Source organism: Rhinatrema bivittatum, chromosome 2, assembly GCF_901001135.1.
Source record: "Rhinatrema bivittatum chromosome 2, aRhiBiv1.1, whole genome shotgun sequence".
NCBI classification, from domain to species: domain Eukaryota; kingdom Metazoa; phylum Chordata; class Amphibia; order Gymnophiona; family Rhinatrematidae; genus Rhinatrema; species Rhinatrema bivittatum.
Window position 1 is genome coordinate 446675599 of NC_042616.1, and position 22788 is coordinate 446698386.

The 22788-nt window shown below is 42.1% G+C and overlaps 1 protein-coding gene and 1 long non-coding RNA gene across 3 annotated transcripts in view; one reads left to right on the plus strand and one right to left on the minus strand.

Moving 5' to 3' along the window:
* Positions 1-22788, minus strand: part of FBXL7 (F-box and leucine rich repeat protein 7) — a 623746-nt gene that overhangs the window by 151435 nt on the left and 449523 nt on the right. The window lies entirely within an intron of this gene.
* On the plus strand, positions 94-22705 carry LOC115084919. The gene is made up of 3 exons (XR_003854667.1): positions 94-286; positions 1205-1319; positions 22285-22705. It is a non-coding gene; the product is annotated as an uncharacterized LOC115084919 (long non-coding RNA).

The window sequence follows — 22788 nt, forward strand, 5'->3', positions numbered from 1 at the left end:
CATTTTGCTTTGTGTTGTGAAACAGCAATTTGTTCTACAGTGCTATGCTGGGTTACCACTACAGTTCAGAACTGCCGCCACCAACTAGTTCATTTCTTTCTTGTTTAAGCCTGCTTTCTTAATTCTGTTTCCAGTGCACTTTGTGGAACAGCACAAGTCGGCGCAGAAAGCAAGAGGGATCACTGGCGTCGTAACATACCATTTTACTCTACCACCTTCCCCCATCCCCACACACACACCCCAGCTCCCAGTTTGGGCTTGATTTGCAAGTTCCGGCCTTCAGAAGGTAAGCAATAACTGAGTATTGAGTGTGTGGCTGGTAGGTCCTCCACTATGCTTTCAAGTGAGTGAAATTCCAGCAATAGAAGGTTCCAAGTCGTCAGGAATAATATGGAGGGACCATCCTCTAAAGGATGTGCCAGTGAGGAGATCTGTAAAGGGTGACTCAGTGAGTCGCTGAGGAGAGACATGAGACGTCTTATGAGGGGCTAGAGGTAGCAGGCAAATGGGCTGTGCTCTGCCTGGGCTCCGTGGATCCGCAGGAGGGGGCTCTCTTCTGCAGGTGGCGAAGAGGCCAACCAAGAGGTTTCTGACCCAGGCATCGGGAAGAGATGGACTCCTGATGATGGCCTGCAGCTGTGAATAATTCTGAGTGCTAGAGAACAGGGTTTTCCTAACTAGCCCACTGGGGTCTGCAGGAAGTGAGTTCCTGGTGGGAATCGGGGGGAGGTTTCCTCCAGGTAATTTTTTTTAGTCAGGAAGATTGAGGGTTTGGAATATTGTCTGATTTTTTTGGGACTATATGGGCATCTGTTAAGCTTCTGGTTTTGATCTAGTTTGGTTGGCTTGAATACATGTGGATTTTTATTAAAGCTTTTTTTTTTTTTTTTTTTTTAACACAACTCTTTGGTGAACTTTTTTTTTTGTTTGTTTGTTTTTTTCAATGTGATCCTTTTGGAGACCTACAGATTGCTCCTGTCTCCATCACAGAACCCATGTTCCTAACAACAGAATGAGTTTGCTCATACTCAGCAATGCCTGGAAGTTCTCTCATCCCCCCATTTCGTGATGGTCTATCAAAAAAGAGGATATTTAACTATTATCTGTGTAATTTTGAAACATTACAAAACTTAATCAGAAGGGTCTGGAAAAAGTTATTTGCAGCAAGCAGGAGGCAAATCCTGTATATGTTCTCCATTATCAGGTCCGCTCTGCCGCCAATCCCATCCCCAACTGCTTGCATCGGTGGCTTTTATTGTCCTCTCCAAGGCTTCGGACCCAAACAGATGTTGCCCTGCTAAGAGCAGAAGTAAGCACAGGTAAGTTCTATTTTGTCCATGTAGTTTCCATCCTTTCCCATGGAAAGAAAACTTTTTCCAAATGTTCTTTTCATCCCAGGGAAACTCATGAGGACTAGGCCTGCGCCAGCCTCTTTCTTCTGACTATCCAGTTCCTGTGGAATGCAATTGGAAAACAAACAAGTCTTAGGAAATAGCAGGAAAGAGTCCGATTTTGGAGCCCTTTCCTGCCACTTTTAAAGAGAGAGAGCATTGCAAAGGCTGCAGCATGTATGGGAGGATCAGCTGGAGGAAGTTGGATGGCCCCTTGTCACAGCTAAAAGACAGCAGCCAGCCAGTCTAAAAGGAGTACTGAAAGGATGGTACTTTTCTTTCCACATTATCTAACTAAGAGGCTGATTCACTAAACCGCAGTAACATTTGTGCATTAACGTGCATTACTAATGCACTTTAATGGGATGATTTTAATGTGGCTGTCATTAATCTCAATGGGGCCTATTTAATAACAGGGCACTTTATCACCTTTTAGTAAATAGACCCCTAAAATTGATTTGCATTTGAAGTACAAGAAAAAATCACATTATCCGGCTTGCATGGAGGATAGTCCATGCTAAGTAATAGAACATGTTGGTTATCTGAGAGCCCCCTTGCTTCTTGCCCCAAGCTGCAGCCTTCAGGAAACAGGAGTGGGGGTAGGGCAGGAATGGGCATAGTACAGAGCAGAGCAGAGAAAAGCTACTGTACTCCTGACCCTAGGGTTGATAAGCAGTCTGTTTAAAACTTCTTGGCAACAGTAAAAAAAAAAAAAAAAAAGCCTCACTACTAGATGTTGGTTAGTTGAGCTTTTTAGGTGGCTGAGTACCAAATAATGAGGCTTTTACTTTACTCCTCAGTTACTCTTAAGAGTGCATCTACTGGATTATGCCCATTGCAGGAGACATCAAGCTTCCTGCACCAGAGTAATTAGTCCTAGGGCAACTGACTGACAGAAAGAGTGCCTGAGGAGGTTTAGAAGGACCAAAGCTCTCAGCTCTGTAAGAAGTTGCAAAGACAAAGACATCTATCTAGTCAGCAGTATAGGCCACCTTCACAGCTTGTTTGCTGTGGTGAATGCAATGGCTGCTTTGTTTTATTTTGGCTACTGGCTCCTTACAGAGAGTGGCAAGAGACACAATTAGCATCAGTCAATCCCCTGTCTCCAGATTCATCAGCTCTTTTCTGGAGACCTTGCCTATATCCCTAACTACATCCAATATTCCTATACAGAGCAGGAGAGGAAGAAGGCACAAAGAGGCTTTTTTTTGGCACGGCTTACTTGCCAATGTCATCAGGACTATTGATTGCACTCATGTGAATTTGGTTCCTTCAAGGAGCCAGGAAGCCATCTCCTGGAACAGTATTACCATACTCTAAACATCCAGGTCCTGCTGTGACCATCGTTTACTGGTGATGAATGAAGTGGCCAAGCTCTTTCAGGCTGAATTGGCCTGCACGGGCTGGAGGAAAGGGAAAAGAAGGAAGTGCTGGGGTTGGATTGGGGTGGTGAGGCAGGAAGAGTGTGCTGAAATCAGGCTGTGGGGGGAGAACAGAGTACTTGGGACGGGCTGATAGGAGTGCTGGGGTCATAGAAGGTAGGGGAGAAGAGGACTGGCATCAGGGGGAGGAGGTCCAAGAATGCTGAGGTCATGAGGGGGGAGGAAAAAGGGAAAGAATACTAAGGTCAGGGATCTTCAGAAGGATCCCCCTTCCACCACAGGTCTCCCTGCCCACCTATCTTCTGATCCAGGGGCCCTCTGTGAAGTTTTTTGCATGGGGGCTTGGAATTTGAACTTATGCAACTGGTGAGTAAGTTGGTGTTTCAGGACGTGAAAGCCAGTTCAGTGTATCTTGAAGTGGCAGCATCACTGGAAATCCATATCTGAAGGTTAAGAATGTATCCATGTGCTAGGATCAATCAGAATCAGTGTGCCAAGAAGTCACTTTGAACCTACTCTCAGCATGCCACTAACATATCGTTCGCATACTGCCAGTAGTGCGTGCTGCAAATGTATTACTTGTTTCTAGATAGTGACTTATATAATACTGCATATTAAAACTATATGGGTGCATTTACCGCATGGGTGTATGAAATAGACTTCTGAACTCTACCTTCCAGTCCTGATGCATGCGGATAACATTTTACAGTGCTTTTCAGTTAGCGTGATCACTGTATTATTGTGGTTCAATTCCTTTTATTCTAGTATGAAAAGAGCACACATCGCATGCAAGCACATCTTTTATCTTCACGCAACTTATTTATGCGGTCTTAAAGCATGCATACTCCCAACAATAAACTCGTACAGCTTGAGTGTAGAGTCTATTGTTCACATTTGGTTAAAACTGTGGTAAAAAAAATGTAAGTGATAATTATATATCTGAACAAAATACTTTTATTACCCTTCTACCTGTCATCCTTTTCTCAATACCAGTTTGCAGGCTGTGTTAGAGCTACACACATGCCACTGTTGAAATAAGGATTAAGGGTGATTTACAGGAGGAATTAGATTTATTACATTAGCCTAGTTCAGCCCACACTATTCTGTGAAGCAATGGAATTACAAGCTAATTAAGGAAGAGGAGGTAGTGCTTTGGCACATAATTTACAATGCAGACAGAATTCCAAGTTACCTGCAGCTTATTAAAACTAATTGCACCTATGAAAAAAGAGTTCTCAGCAATGTTGCCTATGGGCCAGTGACACTGCACTTGACATTCAGGAACCATTTATGGATGTTTTGCACTGCAGAATATATAATGGAGCTGTGTTTAAATTAAACTCCTTACACGTAAAGATGTCTTTGATTCTGTTATCTGCATTTTAATAAATTAACAATTGTGTTATATATGTGGGAGTGTTGTGAATAGCTTGCATGTTATCTTATGCACACTCTTCTCATTCTGAAATAAAAAATGTTCTAAAAACAATAAATGCACTTCCAGGCTGGTTGCTGAGAAATGGACTTACTGAATGCCAAAGGCTGAACATTACTAAATTAGACCCATACGCCAGAAAGCATTTTACACAATGAAACAGAAAAAAATAATTCAACCCATGTAAAATATAATTTTTCTTCTTGCTTTCATTTCTTACGTAAAGTCTAGACAGAGGCAGCATGGTTTTAGCAGAGGTAGATCTTGTCAGATGAATCTGATCAGTTTCTTTGACTGGATGACTAGAGGGTTGGATCAGGAAGAGCATTGGATGTAGTGTACTTGGATTCCAGTAAGGCCTTTGACACAGATGACATACAAATAAACTGAGCGCCCTTGGCATGGGCCGTAAAGTGACTGGCAGGGTTAAAGACTGGTTGAGTGGGAGGTGAAAAGGGATAAGGGATGTGAATCGTTTTTTGACGATTTAAAAAATCGTCAGATATTTTTTAAATCGTCAAAAATCGTTAGAGTCGCGCTACAATAGAAATTCCCCCGATTTATCCTGAAAAATTGTAAATCAGGGGAGGGGGAGGGCGGGAAAACCGGCACACCAAAACAACCCCTAAACCCACCCCGACCCTTTAAAACGAATTCCCCACCCTCCCGAACCCCCCCAAAATGTTTTAAATTACCTGGTGGTCCAGTGGGGGGGGGGGGGGGGGGTGTCCCGGTGCAATCTCCCGCTCTCGGGCCATCGGCGCCATTTTGGCTGCCACTAAAAAAAATGGCGCCGATGGCCCAATAAAAAAAACCCCACCCGACCCTTTAAATTGACCCCCTTAGCCTCCCCCACCCTCCCGATCCCCCCAAAAACCTTTTAAAATTACCTGCTGGTCCAGTGGGGGCGCGGGGAGCAATCTCCCACTCTCGGGCCATCGGCTGCCACTAACAAAAATGGCGCCGATGGCCCTTTGCCCTTACCATGTAACAGGATATCCGTGCCATTGGCCGGCCCCTGTCACATGGTAGGAGCACTGAATCTCTGGCACCACAAGCTACACCCATGCTTATTTGTTTACTCAGACTATGTAATTCAGTCCTTGTTGTTGTTGTCGTCAGAATATAAATCATCTTTTCTTCATTCCCCCCTGCCGTTGAAGCAGAGAGCTACGCTGGATATGGATTGAATGTGAAGTATCAGGCTTATTTGGTTTGGGGTAGTAACCACCGTAACAAGCAAGCTACTCCCTGCTTTTTGTGAATGCAAATCCTCTTGCCGTTGAAGCATAGAGCAATGTTGGAGTCGCATTAACTGTGTGTATGTTTATTGAATAAGAGTATTATCTCCAGGTAGTAGCCATCATTCCTGCAAGCCACCCTCTCTTCATTCACATCCTCTAGACTTTATGGATCCAGAGTGTTTATCCCACGCCCCTTGAAGTCCTTTACAGTTTTGGTCTTCACCACTTCCTCCAGAAAGGCGTTCCAGGCATCCACCACCCTCTCCGTGAAGAAATACTTCCTGACACTGGTTCTGAGTCTTCCTCCCTGGAGCTTCAAATCGTGACCCCTGGTTCTGCTGATTTTTTTCCATCGGAAAAGGTTTGTTGATGACCATGGATCATTAAAACCTTTCAAGTATCTGAAAGTCTGTATCATATCACCCCTGCTCCTCCTTTCCTCCAGGGTGTACATATTTAGATTCTTCGATCTCTCCTCATAAGTCATTCGATGAAGACCATCCACTAAGGAACCTAAGTTCTCATTGCAAAACTGAATTTTAAAAGCCTTTCAGTTGCGCACGTATCTCCTGCTGTGTGCCCATTTCACTTGAATTCAAAAAGGAGGCATGGTCTGGTCAGAGTTTAGGCAGGGCATGAGAGTTTGGGGACACAGCCAAGAGACATGCGTGTAAATATTTATGTGCCCTGGTGTGCACCCTGGTCCTCTGCCATGTAACTTTACTTCTGCTATGGAGGAAGTGTAACTGTAAAAAACAGCTATTTCGGAGGGGTTTAAAGGATCTGGGGTAACTGGGAGAGAATTTAGGCTACTAAACCATGGCTGTTTGGAGGACGTAGCTCAACACTGGGTGAACTGGTGAAACTAGTCATGGTGTGGATGCACCGGTTTTAAAACACCCTGACTTATGCTGTAGAAACCTGATGTATATGCCTGGGTTTGCGCACACACTTAAAACTGTGCGGACATGTGCAGGCGCCCAGGCTATTTTAAAACATCAGTTTTCTATGAGAGGCTCCATCAGATGATGCCACCCAAGTGTGAGGACTGACATCCTGTTGGTCCTCAGAGAAAAAACAGGTTTTCCGCCTTGGCGACATACATAAAAAAACAAAACCAACTGTGCAAAACCCACTGCCCTTCTAAGCTGGTCTTTTTTCCCTACCAAAGTTGAAATATGCTGTTCAAGACACTTTTATAACAGCTCCTGGTCCCTGTTGGTGTTTGATAAAATTATTTGCGGCTACTTATCTCAATCTGTGGAAGGAAGGAATGAGATGAGATACCCCTTAGAGGGAAGAAAGCATCAATTAGTGTCGCTGAAATACAGAATAATAGCTGTGAGCCCTTCCATGGAAACAGAATCCCTTACATGCAAATTTGTTAAGCTGTGTTACACTCCAGCTCTTTTGTGAAAGTCATAAGTGACTTCCAATTAACTGCTGTACATTAAAGTCTGGCTTCCTATAGCAAAGCGGATGCCTTTCAAATTAATTATATTTTAATTAGAGATATGTGAGGCAGTATGAACATACTGGAGTTCACAAATGAAACAGATCCAGCTGAGATCTCCATACACTGAGAAAGAGAGAGAGAAAACTGCAATGCAAAAATTGTTCTTCGGACAAGGAAATATATTTCAACAGGGCGTTCAGCTTCTTCACTTTTTGCCAGAAAGCAAAGTTTTATTTCCCCCATCAGTGAAAGTGATGCACCCAAGGAATTTATAAATGAAATATACAGTGGCTATAGAAAGTCTGCACCCCTTTCCCAAATGTTCATCTTTTATTGCCATATATCTTGGAAGTAAAATACATTAAAAACAGTGTTTTTTCCATTTATCCACTCATCCTACCCCACAAAAGCCAAGTGAAAAATATATTCCAGAATTCCTTAGAAAATGAAGCAGAAATAAAAACATGGAACAGCTTGGTTGGATAAGTGTCCAACCCCTCCCCCTTGTATTTCTGGTGTAACCAATTGACTTCAAAAGCAGATACCAAGTGAAATGGCTCCACCTATGTTAAATTGTACTGATTCACTTTATGTGAGGATAAATTCAGTATCCTGGATAGTGCATTTCAAAACAAAGATCCAACCACGAACACTGAAAAAACTGTCAAAAGACCTATGGGACAAATTTGTGGAAAAGTACAGATCTGGAGATGGAAAGAAATAATTGCCAAGTCCTGAATATCCCTTGGAGCATGATCAAGATGATCAGACAGTACATTCAAACTGGATGATCAAGCAATTAGGCGATCAATCAGGAAGGTAACCAAGAAGCCAATGGCAATTTTGAAAGAGCTACAGGCTTCCATAGCCAAGACTGGTCAAAGTGTGCAAGTGATAATATTCCAGGTGGTCCACAAATCTGGCCTATATGGTAGGATGACAAGAAGGAAGCCATTACTCAATTAAGTCCACTTCGAATCCCATTTAAAGTATGCAAGAAACGCTCAGAAGATACGGTAGCCCTGTTGCAAACAAGTTTTGTGTTCTGATGAAACTAAAATAGAACTTTTTGGCCTGAATGTAGTGTATTACATTTGGTACAAATCTAACAGAGCACATCACTCAGAGAACATTATCCCTATTGTGAAGTATGGTGGTGGCAGCATTATGTTATGGGAATGTTTCTTGTCAGGATAGAAAAGACAATGAATGGAGAAAAATACAGAAAAGTCCTTAACAAAACCTGTTGCCCTTCTCATAAAAAATGAAACTGGGACAAGAGTTCACCTTTCAGCATGACAAAGACCTGAAGCACAAGACAAAGATATAATGGAGAGGCAAAGCAACAAAAAGTTAAATGTCCTGGAATGGCCCAGTCAGAGCCCTGACTTCAAACCAATTGAAAATCTGCGGAATGACTTGAAGATTGCGGCTCATCAATGCTCCCCAAAAAACTTGACAGCTGGAACAAAATGATTGAATATTGACAAATCTAGATAAGCAAGGTTTGTGTATAACTATCCCAAAAGTCTCACAGCTGTAATTGCTGCCAAAAGTGCTTCAACTAAGTATTGACTTAGAGGAGAGACTTCTCTAATTGTTGAATCTCAGTTTTGTTTCTTGGATACAAACAGTATATGTTTTGTCCCCCAATAAAATACTTTTGGCCCTGAAAGGTGTAGAGAATGGTGTGTTGATGAGTAGAAACAAACTTCTCATTTTAATGCATGCAAGTCTGACACATTTACACAACAAAATGTGAAAAATATTTAAGAGGGTATAGACTTTCGATAGACTATCTTGCTGGCAAATAATCAAACTTGAGAAGACCGTCTTTAGAATCTTAATTCTCCCAAACTCTTTACTGGCCAGCATTTATTTACCAAAAAAGATGTCCATGAAGTCAAAATTGAATTTTGTGAATATTCTGCAGACATCTGCATCCTTACTAAACATTTTTCATCTGCTGGGACATATATTTTCATTTTTAGATCTCCCTGGTGTTTTGGGATTGGTCAGGCTCCCCTATAAAAAATTGGGTAGAGCATGTTCAAAGCGTTGTTGGTTTCAGTTGGAGTGAGATTACTTTTTTGGATAGAAGTGGAATTTTTGATGGATCCCTGTAGGCCCCATGGCTTGGAATAGAGGGATTATCCAAGCACAAAAGCCCTGCTAGAGCCTTTACGACCTCGAGGGTTTGGTCTTGGAATTTTTGTCTTTAAGAAAGTTGGCTTTTTTTTTTTGACCAGCTTCCAGCTCAGAAGGGCAAAACCCCTTGTCTGAGGAGATTGGAATGTAGTTCCTGAGCTCTGTGCAGAGTGAGTTACTGCATCGTCCTCTGCACAGTAAAAGTGGGGTTTTGTGATGTCCCAGGAATAAGAACTGTTGTGAGAGTTTTTAGTCTCCTTGAGAAGGAGGGAGATATTTTTTCCACCATCACCTCCCTGCCTATTTTGCAGAAAAGAGAGATCTTTCTTTTTTATCACTGAGGAGGCTTTGGATACTGATTCAAGGACTGAACATGGATAGAGAGACTTTGGCACTTGGAGTTAGCATGCTTCTTTATATGATGATGAATTTTTCCATTCTTGCCTGGATTCTATTTTTTAAGCTACAGTTAAGTTTTTTTTGTTTGAACACCACTCCAAGTCTCTGCCTGCTTCCTTGCAACCTGAGAACCAGACTGCCAAAATCTGCTGAGGTCTACAAGCGTGAATACTGTTGAAAGACCGAGAGGAGAAAGAGACTGTGTTGCGTTCCCACCTCTAAGAACCTGAGGCCCTGGAGGTTTGTCCTCTTCCCCGCTAGTTGGACTCTGGCTTCCCAGGTGCCAACTACTGCAGAGAGGTTTTGAGAAGAGTGAAAGGTCCAAGACAGTGAGTGTGGCTCTAGGACTGTGTGGCTCCTGCATTAGGGATCTCAAACCAAGAGGGTTACACTCACATTTGTGAAAGTAGTCAGCACATAATTTAATGGGAGAGAGAGAGAGAGAGAGGAAAGGTAGAAGATGACAACTTCATAGTTCCTCCATATATTACCATTAATAGAAACAAAAAAAAAATAATAACCAAGAGGTGTTTCTGAATTCAATGACAAGGGTGTTTTGTTATATGTTTAATGAAACAGTTTCTCATCAAATTCATTGATGATAAAAATTGGATCAATACATACATGTCTTTAAATTTTCCAGCAGTAGTGAAAAATCTAGGTTTTATTGGGAGTACAGCTCTTTATTCACCAGTAAGATGGTGATATATACAGGCACTGGCACAAGGGCCCTTTCTCCCCTGCTTTGCTCCAGTCTCTGTCATGCTCTTGTTGACCTTAGTGATGCATCTGATGTACACACATTCCTCTCCCAGGAGGGATATTCCTCAACTCAAACAACCCAAAGAGAAAGAGACCTGAGTTTGCTCCTGGACCTGGTTCTTCTGGATCAGGACATGCAACATGGGTCATGGTTTCTCCAGGCTAGAAAACGAAATCGTTTAAAAAAAAAAAAAAAAATCACTCTGGTTTTCAGGGTGCAAACAAAAACTTCATTTTTGCCCTTAGAAACAAAGAGAAGTGTCGCAGAAATGCAATGGTTGCACTGAAGGGAAACATAAAAATAAAGTAAACTTCCTACGGACTCCTGACCTTTTATAGCCCAGCATGAGAGATATTTCTGGTCTCTCTCTCCTAGAATGCTCGATTCTAGAATCCTCCCTATCCTAGCAATTTCTGATGTGCCAAGAAAAGGCTGCATACAACAGGGTTGCATCCTACCCTACGAGATCATGAGAAAGCAGCGAGGAGAATAAATACTCTGATAGGAGAAATGAGTGGGTGAGAGGAACAAGATGACACAACTTTAGTAAATCAGACCTCCGTGTTCACCTCTGAAACATGCTCAGATATCAGTTGCAAATGCTAAGCAAAATACTGATGTATTTCACTTTGAACTATGGATTATAGGTTAGCCATTTAAGGGAAATAAGCATGCTGAATATATTACAATCACAAAGTATAGTTTAAGTTACTTTAGAAGGGCCGGCAAGGGTTGGGGATGTTGTGGAGGGAAAAGAGCCTCGGCCATTGCTCAGCAGTGACACCTACTGGCTGGATTTAGGGTGCATGTGTACCAAGCTTGAGGGAAGTGCAGTCTGTGGCTCCTGGCTGAGAGCTGTTAGTGCAAGGCTAGGCTAGGTGTGGGGTTATAATAGATAGGGGAAATCCCATGGCAGTGTGAATGAGACACATGGTTCAGTAGACCAGTGGAAGCAGGTTCTCATTATGCTAAAAGCCTGAAGGAGCAGGAGGAAAGTAATGGGTCAAAACAATAATTATAAAATCTAAGTAGAAACATGAACATTTTGCATCAAAGTGAAATTATGCCAATTATTTGCAAAATGAAAATGTTACTTTTGACACATCCATACAAGCAGGTTAGCATTAAGTCACTGGCTTGTCCTAACTTTTTGTAGGAAAATTTCCAGTGGTTTCACAAGAATTTGTCACTTACCGTATCATGCAAAAGGCTTTCCACTGAACCCTCAGGGAGTGGTCTTGCAAAAATGGCCAGATTTCATTATGGTGAAAAAGTAGAGCAAAAAAAAAAAAAAGCCCCCAAAAAGTACAGTTTTTAGACTTCAGCTTGGAAAAGAGAAATCTACTGAAAAAAAAATCATGTAAGCAAAATCTTGTGCCACCAGCGCTGTGTAACTTTTTTCCCAAAGTACTAAAATTGTCCAGTTGTTAAATGTCTCTGTGTAGTTTCTTTTTTTTTTTTTTGCTTGCATGATATTTTCTGTGGAATGTTTTCTCCTTCCTAGGCGATGCAGAAAAATGAAATCCTTGGGCTGTGCTATTTCAAAACAATGCAAGAAAACTGTCTGGAAGGCTTTTTTTTGCATTTTTGCCCAAAATTTAAATCTGGCCTCACAAGTGGTGCTTTCATACAAAACGTTTCATGGAGTTTAATCTGTACTTTTCCCGCTTTCTTATTTATTTATTTTTATGAGCCATATTGCATTAGACCTTTTGTGCTGGAAGTGCGATCAGATTATATCACCTGAATAGGGTCATAGAGGATAATTCTGTAACATCATGCAGAGGTTATCCAGCAAATATGCAAATAAGTTACATCAGGTTTCAAAATGGATTTATGCATGAGTTGGTTTTGAAAATGATCCTGGCAAAACTACATGCAATCGCACCTGTTATTTGGTGCGCATAAGTTACCGAAAGAATTTGTGTGTGTAGAGATCCTGTTGAATCCCTACCAAAAACAGAATATTCCATTTTCATGGGGAGGAAACATAGTAATAGTGTGGGTACGTAGCTCCCCATATGGGCGAGTCTACATGGTGCGTTCCTTTGATATAACTCCCTAATTCACCATCTTAGGTTGTGGATTTTCTGTTTCCATTTTGCAGAGACAGAGTGCCTTGGCTGTCCGTTGACTCTTCTGTTTGCTTAAGCCTTAATGCATCCATGGAGCCTCTTATTTTGATTGGGGGTTTCTTTCCACCCACCCTATCCCTTTATATTTTCATGCTGATCTAGTTGAGTTCTGAGTAGCATATTATCTAGAGACGCAGTTATTTTCTTTGCTGCTCTGACATCAAAGGGAGAGGACCCTTCACTGAGGAGGAACCTATGGATCATCAGTATCTGGAGGAGGGATGATTTACAGTCATCCAGAGGGGAAGAAGGAGAGAGGGCAAAAAAGGAGTTGGGATGGACCCCCAATAGGGCCCAGGAATATCTACTGGAGATTTTGGGAGATCTAATGTAATACCGAAAGGGAGAAGAGGAGAATAACTGGTGCCATTCAGGAAGTGCGAGGAGACTATGGAGTAGGAGAAGGCAGCATGGCAAGGTAGGACATAAAAGGCTCTATATGTGAACCGACATCTAAAACTTGATTATATCCTTAATATTTCACTTGCATTGGGAAGGAAGTACTGAACTTGCCCTAGGCCAGTGGTATGGGAGAAACATCAGATTAAAGACTGAATTTTAATTGGCTTTATCATCTTAAACTTAAAAAAAAACCAAAACATTGAGACATCACAAATTTATTGAGAAGTTTCTGTAACTGTAAAGAATATTCTCAACATTTATCAGCAATCTCAGTAAAAGTAATGTTGGAAACCAAGTCAGCTTCCAGTGTGTTTTACTGCCTAGTGACTTTAACACTGATCAGTGCTATTATCATTAGTGCTGTGTACAAGAACTTTGAACTGGGACTTAAGTGTTTGCAATGCATAGGGCCTTGAAAGGGATCTTTCCTTCTCCCCTCAGGGAATCCTGACCTCTCAGATTTTACAATGCTATAGGGAGCTGTGAAGTAAACTTCGAGACAGAGCCTCTGGATCCACTATCCGGGCTAAACCAGCCCAGGGGTTACACATGCCAACTTTTTAAAATGAAAAAGTGTGCGTGCAGATCTTAACTCTGCCCCCTGGAATGCTTCTTCCCTGGATGGGTAAAAGTAAGCACGTACCGGGCGCATGTGCATAATTTTACACACGTATCAGTCAGGCAGTTCTCAAAAAAAGGCCACTTCTGCAGCTAAGGCACTACTTTATCCACAGAAGTCCCTTTTAAAGTTACTCTCCTTCTCAACAGGGCACCACAGCAAGTCCTGGTTCAGAAGGACAGATTCGCTGTGGGTGTCACACTGATGCATTATAAACAGTCTCACTTCTAGGGTCTGCCTGTTCCTTTTTTCCCTCCCAAAGGATAAAGAAAGTCTTTTGGGAGGGAAACATGCTTTAAGTTAACAGTTAATAAAAGAGCAGAATCAGAAAAGAAATTAAAGGTGGTTAGAAAGCACAGTCAGAACAGACCACCCAGAAATGATGCATAAAATCAATTATACCAATTGCCCTGTGAAAAACAAATGCTAGCTAGGCGTGTACCAATTAGTGACAATGACCCGAGAGAATGTAGATAGCGTACTAAGTGGCCTGTTCCTTTTCTTCTTCCTCCCTTTGAAAATGGACTCTCTTTTCCTAAAGCTATACACATGCTGAAATGCCAGCTGCTCATTAGCCAGCATCATACTTATTTAGAGACCTCAAACCCACCATGAGGTCCTGAAAATAACAGGGGCCAGTCAGCCTGCTGGGAGATTTCAACAAATGGTGGCAGGCAGTACAGATAAGCATAGCTAAAAGATATGCAGCATGTCATTTTCAACATAGCTGGATAAGTACCATGTTAACACATATCCGCCTAACTTACAGGTCAATACAGTAAAGTGCGGCCACGGTTACCCTGCTTCTAACCCGCTTTCTACTCACAATTTGGCCGCGTTAGTCCAACCCGCGATTCACTAACCCTTTTAACCCATCCTTACCGCCTCTTTAAATCAACAGGTAACCCCTTCCGCCCGCGGCATGTATATGTATGTAAACGATCGGATTAGCTATTCCCTCCCATACAGTAACGCGCGCCCCGATTATCGCTTTTTAAACCTGCAGTTTTTCCACGCGTTTAACCTGCTAACTTACCGCCTACCCTTACCCCTGCGTTAGAGGCAGGGGTAAGGGTAGGCGGCAAACTTTCCCCCAGCCCTCACTCACCTGCCCTGGCCGCGTCCATGGGTGCCGGTCTCCGGGGCAGCCCAGTCCTCTCTACCCTCTTCCCGAAGCAACGAAAAGCGAATAAGGAGAAAAGCGAAATGACATGTGAAGTGTAACTTCCTTTTCTTGCAGCCCTCCTCCGGAGACGCACCGCAGCTCCCCTGCCTCCCGGGGGCTGCCCCCTGCCTCCCGGGGGCAGCTGGTGGCGAAAGCGGCCCTGCCGGCGATGATGGATGCCTGCACGGGCCCTCTGACACGATCGCTCCCGGGAGAATCCTTTACTGAGCTGTGGCCACTTCTCCTGCGTGCATTCAGCCAGGCGGAGGGAGCCGGCGGCGAAGGAATGTGCGCCTGTGCCTGCAATTTGGCCGCTCAAGGCATGACGTCACTACGTTTGGCGTCACGGTGTGTGACGTCGGCGTTTGCTAATGCACTGCCTTGAGCGCCCGCCAAACGTAGTGACGTCACGCTTCGAGTGGCCAAATTGCACGCACAGGCACACATTCATTCACCTTCGCCGCCGGTTCCCTCCGCCTGGCTGAATGCACGCCCGCCGGTTCCCGCCTGGCTGAATGCACACAGGAGAAGTGGCCGCTTTGCCCATACTATGTCACAGGGGCTACCGGTGCCATTGGTCAGCCCCTGTCACATGGTAGGAGCACAAGATGGCGCCGATGGCCAAGTGACAGGGGCTGACCAATGGCACCGGTAGCCCTTGTGACAAAGGCTATCGGCGCCATGATGAAACTAGCACCAAGGGTGTGAGTGAGTTCCCGGACCCCACCGCTGGACCACCAGGGAGTTTTGGTAAGTCTTGGGGGGGTCAGGAGGGTGGGGGGTTGTAGTTAATTTAGTAGTAACGTATTTACAGATCGACAACTTATTGAATTCTCCATACTTCCGCATGAAACGGAATTTACCCCCCACAAATACGTATCACGTACGCAATGAAAACCTTTTGCCTGCACATCCCTACCAGTTGATGCTTGTCTAGAGAGGAAATTATATGAACTTTAGAAAGAATGTCAAAACTTGGTTATTTAATCAGGCTTTTAACAGCTCTTAGTTTACTGAAATTTTTATTTAATACCTGGATTGGTTTATATTATTTTATGTTTATTTCTTCAGTTTTATGTCTTATTGCATGGTCCACTGTTTTAAATTAATATTTAAAATAATTATGTATATGGATTTTATTGTACATAATTTTGATGTATATTTAGAAAAGTGATTTAACAAATCAATAAACTAAACTAAAGGTTCTGACCCACAAGTATTGTATAGGTATCCAACTAGCCATCTTATCAAAGTGACATTTAGGACTGGAGTGAGGTGTTTTCCTTGCATAGCCAGGAGAAAACCTCTGTATCTTGCCTTGATTCTGCACAACCCTCCAAAGCTGGGACTGGGAATAACTCTAGTTCCATTCACTCTTCACTGTCTGTGAGAAGTGACTTGTACTGAAGCATTCCTACTACTGCCTTTGAATAGATTGTCTAAAGACTGTAGTTTTATTTGAAGTTTACGATCCTCTAATTTTTTAAAGAAACATTTTAGGAGGCTTAAGACTTTGAAGCTCAGCGTTTCCCACCAGTAGGAGCTTGAAATATGTGTTTCCCCCTTTATGAAAAAGGTACCCTTGAGTCCATTTGAATCCTGTGAGAACAAATGGACTGCAATCAGGTACCCAGAACCATCCTTGGGATTTTAATTTCCCTTTCCTACGCATTCTGGGATTTGTAGTCCTTTTTTTTAAGGTGAGATTACAAACCCCATGAATACTTAGTAGTGGGTATTAAAAAGCCAAGACTTACTCAAGGTACAGTATGTAACTGTTTGTTGGCTTTACTGCTTTTTTTTGCTATTGTGCCTTCTAATATAGATTTCCACCTGTACTAACAGCAGCTGGGTACAAGTAGGACCTGATTCACTAAATTCTTCCCTATAGGCACAGAATGGGAAAAAAACCCCTCTTTCTGAACAATGAATAAATGCAGAATACTATATATGCACAGCTTACTAGGCCTTCACTATAGAATTATGATATGGCATTTCCAGTAAGGGGTATATTCGTGGGAGTATGCCTTTGCTCTTGATTCTCCCCACAAGGCTGGTTCTTCTATCTAAATCTATAAATATTCAGAGAGTATGAGGGGGTCAGAGTCAAAAGAGAGGAGCACGAGGGTGGTAGCAAGGTGCCGTGCTCTCCTTGTCTCTGGAGAGAGATGGAAATATTGCCTTCCTCTCATGAGGGTATTGTAGTACTTTCCTTGATTTTAAGGACCTCAGTAAAGTATACTTTTGTTTTGAAGCAATACCATGCTGTGTGAGGACTAATATTTGAGAGCCTGTGCATTTTCCCCTTTAGGCCTAGGAGCTGTGCTCCCCCATTGGAGAATCCTGATTTCAGGGTTGTAGCAAATTTGTTTGCCTCTACTGCAGCCTCTGAGGGTGGCCCCTTTGCCTGCCAGCTGCTACAGGGAGTGCCCTGAAAAAAATGGGGTTACATACAGTACACACAGTTAAGAGTATCCTGTGTACAACCCCCTGCTAACCCAATAATTAAAAAAAACAAACCCAGAACATAGCAAAACAGCACCACTTTCTTTCCCAAAGTGTTGAAAACAATAGAGGGATGAGCAAGATCAAAGCACAGGCCAATTAATACTTGGGAGAGCACACACAGCCATTGCTATTTAAAATAATAAAACGTGTGTTGCCTTTTGAAAGGTAAAACTATAACCAATTAAGAGTCTGATGCATTAAGGGTTTTCTTCCATTTTTGTGTCTTTGGGAAAATGCTTTATGCATTTCGCTCTAAGTATGGCTAAAAATACTTTTGATTCATGTTGGTTTGTCAGCAACATGTTCTGTTCACTCAGCTATCAAGCTGACCTTAGAGTTACCCATTCTGCGGTTACTTCTTTCCACAGCAGATAAGTTAATGATGCATTCTTTCCAAATTTTTGTGAAAAAGAAAGCACCACTTTTTCAGAATCATTAACGATGTTGGTATCATGCTTACTCTGGGTAAATCCATTTTAGGGCACTCAGCTCTTTCAGCTTTACTGGAGTTAGAGTCAGTAACATGGAGGAGCCTTCAAACCTGGTCAATATAAAAATTGGCAGACATTTTACGCCGGATTTTCAGATAGTTTGATGAACAAATTAGGCACACTGGTAGTGGTGTGAGTCTTCCTCTATGTCTGAAGAAGGTACTTATGTGGCCATGAATTTGGCCTTATGTTCTGAACATACATTGAAACAAAGTACACTGCCCATATCTGAACACAAAAACAATGAAAGAAAAGCTTCATAAAATGAATACTTGTAAAATACAGTTTGGAAATGATCCCATGATGATTTCTTCATTGCTGTAAAAACCCTGGTCAGTTCTTGATTTTCCAGAGAAGTAGATTACAGAACAATCTGTGCGGAAGTTAAAAACTCTGCCAATCTGATCTCAAATGTGTCCTAAATGGTGGGTACAACATGGGAGCTTAGAGTGCTTTCTCTAAGATTACATAATTCCTAGAAGGTGAAGTGTCATTGTTCATTTTCAAGTTTTGCAATACCCTACATGGTGATTTTGAGAAATATAATCAGAGGTAATGTTTAATTAAAGCATGGTAGTTGGAATTTAGCTGTCCAGCAAAGAAGTTCAAAATATATTCTATCTGAGCTTCAACAAATCTTAGGTAGTCAACTCATTTGCAGGAAAATTAAAATGGATGAACTTCAGACATCTGCCTACTATCCAGATATTAGGCAGTGCTAGCTGGATTGTAAACAGCATGAATTTTCAGACTCTCTTTAGTGTTTTTATTTTAATTTTATATATGTTTTCCTTGCATAGCATTTAAAATTAATGCCTGCTTATTTTCTATAATATTCTGTCATGTTTTCTGCTCTGTTTTAATATGTTTTCTTTATCTCCTAGAATCAGGCTTGTCTCCATTTCAGGTAAGACCTTCTGTGGACAGTCCTGGCCTTGCTGGCCATTAGTTCACTTTGAGGGGATCATAGTGTTTGGGGAGTCTGAAGAGTAGCCATCCAAATCCCCTGTCACTACACAATTACCATGAGCCAGGGCTGGTTTTCTAACATCCTCCTCAATACATTGTGCGGGACAAAGAGTAAAAGACTGCACTGGTATTAAGAGTGAGAAGGCCAGGACTAGATTCAGACTTGCAAATCCTTTTTTTCTTGTCAGCAGGTAGCTGCAGTCATCTGTTTCCAAGATTTCAGCACTTTATCAATTATTGCACCAAAGTAACCAGTGTCATCAATGCTCTTTCTCTCTCTGTTTGACTGGACATTGATACGTCTCCCCCAGCTCTAGAATCCATGGCATCATCTACAGTGTCTCATGGAAGGCTGAGGTTTTTGGACACTGAAATGGTGATTCTCATGCAACCACTTCATTGCTCTTAATGAGGGTGATTTCATAATATCCTGCATAGTAGTAAAGTCCGCATGTGCATTGTACTTGCAGACTTTACTGAGAATTTTGAAGGGTAACTTACACATGTTGCATCCGTCAGTTGCAGATGGCTGCGACCGCTCTGCCTTACCTCTTTTTCTCCCCTCTCTCTCTCTTTGGGCAAGATGGCTGCCTCCAGTGCCAAGTGCCTCGGCGTTTACAAACCAGCATAGGCATCCCCATCTGCCATGCTCACTCCTGTGGCCTCCTAGGGCGCGAGCACACACATCTCCTATGCTCAAATACATGTCATAGCGGGAACCTTGGGGATGGCCCCACAGCATGACGTCAGTACCTCCAGGTATATCTAGCTCCGCTTCCGCTACCACCTTGAGTTAGCAAGGACTTCGGTTTAAGCTACTCTGACCGCTCTAAGCTGCATGCTTAGACACTGCTTCACTCCAAGGGCCTCGCTCCAGTAGAAGCTCAAGATACCCGCTCCTCAGGGGTGTCTCACTTCCAACTACCCTTTGGGGTTCTCTCTAACTAGACAACTGCTCCTCGGGGGTCTTTCTCTCTCTTCTACATTTCAGGATATTGGACCATTGGGTACTTGCTCTTTGAGGGCCTACCAGCCATTATATCCTGCACCACGGACCTTCAGTCCCAACTTTCCACCACCAGGAAGACGCCTTTCATTCTGTGAGTACCTCTACGATCCAGCTCCACCCACCAGCTGCAACGTTACCCGCACTGCGGGCTTCCGCCTATCATGAAACATCTGGGTGAGACTTCACATCTGAGCCTTTTGAACGTACTTGCACTTCCTTGGATCAGTGCCTTACCTTCCTGCTTTACCATCTATCTACAGCAGTACAATAAAGCCTCTATCCATACTGTATCTGCTATCTGAATTCAGCCTATCGCAGTGGTTCCCCACGGGGCCCCTCCCCATGGGCGGAGTCATCTTCATTGCGACCAAGGGTCCACAATACCACAAACACAACACCACACATACATTTGCTTTGAAAATGCTTGGATAATTTTTGAAAATGCTTGGATAATTTTTTTCTTTTAGCACTTGTTAATGTTCTTATTATTTTCCTTTTGTCACACCTTGTTAATTGTAAACTGGCATGATGCATCGCGAATGCCGGTATAGAAAAAACTCAAATAAATAAAATAAATAAATAATTGACGGAGTGTGCATACAAAATACCTCGCACAAAGTTACATCTGCTCCAAGCATGGTTTAACTTGTTCCCGTTAACTTCTACGCAGAGTTTTTGAAATAAAATTCACACATGTTAAGTGTCTTAGCCCTGTTCCCTGGAAAACCTCTGTGTAGTGCTCAGTAAGTGCACGTGGAACTGAATTACACTCACATCTGTACATGCACAGGCCCCATGATTGTTCTTCAAAAGTGGGTTTATGCGTATAAATCTTTTTGAAAATGAACCCCTAAGTGTTCATTTCTTGACAGATGAAGCATCAGAAAACTATCAAAACCCCTGTGAGATGATAAAAAGGAAGGCAAGCTTTTTTATATTTACACTGAATGGAATTGTACAGTCCCTTCAAATGATGACTGTGCTTTACCTGCTGTGAAATCGCAGCTCAAAAAATGGGTTACATGTCATAATAGATAATGACGGCAGAAAAAGGCCAATTGATCTCAACCAGTCTGCCCAGTTATTCTGGTCTACATGGTTAAGGATATAGCCTAGCTATCAGCCATCAAAATTTCATGCTTGAGGGATATCATTCCTTAGCCAAGTCTGTTTTATGTTGTCTTCCTTTTTGGTTCTCTACCATGCTGAATAGATAATCAGAATATCTTTTGAAATGGCTGATGTAGACTCTTGATGGAAGCTGTCACGGATGTGTCAGAGGAGATGACTTAGGACAACACTGTGACTGTGGGTATCTACTCTGGCAAAACAAAATCAGGATATAGGGAAAAGAATAAAGAAGCTGTGGGGGGTGTACACACATTCAGTCTTGGAAAATAAATTTTGTTCCAGATAGTTTGGCGACAGCTTGATGAATGGGTTTTGGCACAAGATGATGAGCAATTAGACCTCTGCCAAAGAGGATTTCCATGTGCACTCAGCACTGGATACTTGAGCTATAAACTACTTTCTTATGATTCCTTGTGTTACGGAAGATATATATCTATGTACATACTTAAGTGTGAATTATGTATCTGCTAAAGAGTGTGAAATTAATGACAAAGCTTGCTATGCTGAGTCCTTTGATGATCAACCGTCTTGCTTGTCTCTCTCTTCATGGTACCAAACATAACTTACACAAGTACAAATTAATTGCTCTAACAACATGTAAGGTAATGTAATATAATGTCAACTTACTCACTCCTTTTTGTGGGTAATTACACTCAATGCACATTACAATAGGCCTAACAATACAAGCTACATATTATAAAGAAATATGAGGAATGGGTATGGAGGTGACCGTTAAGTAGTTTGTTTAATATTTCTTTAGAATTTAACTGAATGTTAATGCATTATTTTGTAATGCCTTGGAGTGTTGCTATTGTGCTTAATATTAAGGCTATAATAGGACCTCATTTACATTTTCCTACACTATAAAAAAGGTACAGTATCTGAAATGAAATATTCAATACGGTAGAAATTTATTTTTTTTACTTCAGTAAGTACTTCAGTTGTAGCAACACTGGTAATGCCTTTTAAACAAAGCTGAGGAAACCTTAATGATGAATGTACTGTAAGGCTAACAACAGAACATGTTCTATCTCAGCCTTAGTCCAAGTTAAGATATAGGCTCGGTTCAAAATGTTGCTATCTCGTGTCTTGCCTGAAGAAAGAATGAGGCTCTTTGCTTGAAGATCAGGTATAGTACATACACAAGGGCATTTTGCACTAGTTCTAGCAATGTAGTTAGTCAGTTCCCATGTGCAACTCAGCCATGTCGTAGCACAATCTTTTGCTGGTTTTTTTTTCAATTAAAAGTGCACAGACATTACAGGACACTGGACTGTGCACCCCAACATCTGTTTGTTCTCTTCCCACCGCTTTCTCCATCTATATCTGCCTTTCAGGAAACAGTTGTCGTGTAGCAGTATGGTCTCCAGTATTTTCCTCCCACTCTCTTGCTGAGTATTGCACTAATGTCCTCTGGGCATGAATGTAGCAGATACAGATAACAATTACCCAGTATACCCTAGCTCAAGAATGATGTTTGTTCCCCTCACTCTCTGTGCACATCAAACCCATTTGGAGACACTACTAAGAGAATAACCATTAACTTGCAAGATAATTTTTTTCTTTTTTTCTTATGTGTACTGTGGAGAAGATATCGCTGAAACAGCCTTAATTTTTTTTTTTTATTTGTGTTTTAGAGATGAACTATGGACTCCTGATTGGACTGCTGCCATCAATTCCACCAGGGTGGTCAGGAGGCCACAGCAGTACGTGGCATCAGCCTGTAAAACATGATACACCTTGTGCCACTGCATGTATCGACTAGCTGAACAAGAAGCCAGCTTACAGGAGCAGATTGTTCACATGCGGCTCTAGGACCTATGACTAAAATCTGCTATGGAATAAACTCTTTCTGGTACACCCTAGGGCATGTAATTCTTTAATTTCCTTAAAAGTATGTCTGCCATCCCCCAAGCCACGTTGTATTATAAAAAAAAAACTAAAGGCAGAACAGTTTAACACAGCCCTGCAAAAGTCATCAACTGCATTAAGCAGTGTCTTTGAAACATTTTTAATGCTGCGTTGAAAGCCAGCAGTTCAGATTATCCTTCTTGTCACGTGTGGCTAACTGCTGATCCAAATAAATATTAATTTTTGCAAACCGAGATCCTGGGAACCTTTTTTAAAGTAATAAATCTGGC